Here is a 2,287-nt window from a genome sequence, read left to right as displayed (position 1 = left end):
TTGTTTAGGAGGAGGTTGGTTATTGGGTTGGTTAACGCCATAGTTCTGATGGTTGGCTTTACGCTTCTTGTTGTTGTTATTGTGGTGATTGTTGTTGTTGGAAGCATGCTTGGGTTCGACTTTAGAATAAGAGGATGAGTCGGTTTCGGTCTTGTTGGGAATTTCCTTGGAATTCTTGCGGGGAAAGGCTCAATCCCTAACATGACTGTCGGTGAGGGAAGCGGCTAGGTCCATAGCCTCATAGACGGTTAAGGGATCACGACTCACCATGACATCACGGAAAATGTTTGGTAAACCGCGAATGTATTTCTGAATGACGCGGTTCTCGGGGGTTACAAGGTGTGGTACGATACGGCTAAGTTCACGGAAGCGGTCAGAGTAGGTAGAGTTATCCCCACCAACTTTCTTGAGTTCCCAAAACTCAACTTCAAGCCTTTGCAGCTCATGATCAGGGTATAACTCCTTCTTCATTGTCTCTTTGAGGTCTTCCCAAGGCATGGCTACAGCCAAGTCAGATCCTTGGTCAGCCCTCAGAGCATTCCACCATGTGACAGCTCGGTCCTCGAACATGCTCGAGGCGAACTTAGTCCGTATGACGTCCAAATATTCACAGTGGATGAAAATATTCTTCATCTTTTCAAACCATTGAAGCAGTTTTGTGGCATTATCCTCGCCGCGAAAGGAAGTAGGTTTGGTAAGCAAGAAGTTACAAAAGTCATAACTGTTTGGTGCGGCCGATGTTGCAGATCCATTGATATTGAGGCTTTGGATTTGGGTGATAATTGTGGGCATAGCAGCAGCAAACTCCTTGGTGATTCTAGCAGCCAAGCGACGATCGTGAGAACTAGAGGAACGTTTATGACGACGATGGTTTCTTAGTGAAGACATTCTATAAGGACCAAAAGTAAAGATTTATAAGATGAATGATAAATTGAGGAAATCATTTAAATAAAAGGAGGTTTGTTGATTTACATAACTTATAGAAAATTTTATCAATGAGGGATATCATGAGGGATAAAAGTAAAAGATTGTAAGGTAAGGGGTACATTGCGTAGATATTTATGAGTTGGTGTAGTAAAATGATTAATGTGATAACTAGAGGAGGTCATTAAAAGTTAAAGTTTTTTGTTGATTAAGTTAACTTTACAATAAACTATCTAAATATATTAGTGGATGTTGGCCTCCCATGAGCTTTCCATGGCAATTTGAATGACCCAACAAAACTAATAAACAAAAGTAATGGAGTTGGATGGCCCATGAACACCACATGACATTTTAACTGTACCAACTAAATAATGATTTAAAATAAGCGAGTTGGATTGCCCATGAGCATTACATGGCATTTTAACTGTCCCAACAAATTAACGAATTATCAATACAATGAAGTTGGACGTCCCATGAGCGTTCCATGGCATTTTAACTGTACCAACTTATATAACGAACTAACGAAACAAAATGTGGGTAGTTGGAGCATCCCGTGAGCCACCATGTATGATGAACTCCAACAAAACACAAAACAAATTGAGAAATGGATAGTAGGAGTGCCAATGGGTTCCATGGATTATTCACCCAACAACCATTTAAAATAACAAAACACAATAATCGGAAATTACCGAATTTAGCCACGACACACCGTGAATTCGGTTTAAAACAACCTAAGCCACCAGTCGTATGACAGTTGTGTTCCCGCTTTGGCCTATAAGCTCGAGTATTGTGACAAGGTTATCCTCCATGTAAGGAATAACATCTTACCTTGGGTTCTCAGAATCGGTTTGCCAAGGCCAAACTCACAGTACTCTTCCCCTTCCAGTTACTACAGGAACTGGTCATACTACCTAGCCTTAAGGTGAAGAGTAAACAAAAGTAGGGAATTATTAAGGATTTTCCCAAGAATAAAAGCAATCTAATTTGATTTAAATTAATTAAGAAAAATTTTCTTTGAAGGTTGAGGCATAGCTTCGGAGTTGTGCGTGCGTGCATGACAGTATAATAATAAGCAAGAATTATTAACTAGGGAAAGCTGTAAACAATTAATTTTGAACACATAAAGACAAACAGATAAGCACGTATGCGGCTCCTAAGCATGTTACTATGGCACCAATAACGGCCTATATTAAATCTTCGGCTATGATACCAATTTGTCACAATACAACCTACGACGGAAATTCCGGGGCGTGAGCTGATTGCTCACAGCTCTCAAGGTACTATCATGCAAAATTTAAAATGGTTATATCTATTATTCCAATTTAAATAGTCCAACAAATTCAAATAATCAAAGTACATAAAT

Source organism: Bidens hawaiensis, unplaced genomic scaffold (genome assembly GCF_021521415.1).
Source record: "Bidens hawaiensis isolate Kalapana, Puna unplaced genomic scaffold, B.hawaiensis_p1.1 tig00057970_1, whole genome shotgun sequence".
Taxonomy (NCBI): domain Eukaryota; kingdom Viridiplantae; phylum Streptophyta; class Magnoliopsida; order Asterales; family Asteraceae; genus Bidens; species Bidens hawaiensis.
This window is presented reverse-complemented; position numbering follows the sequence as displayed.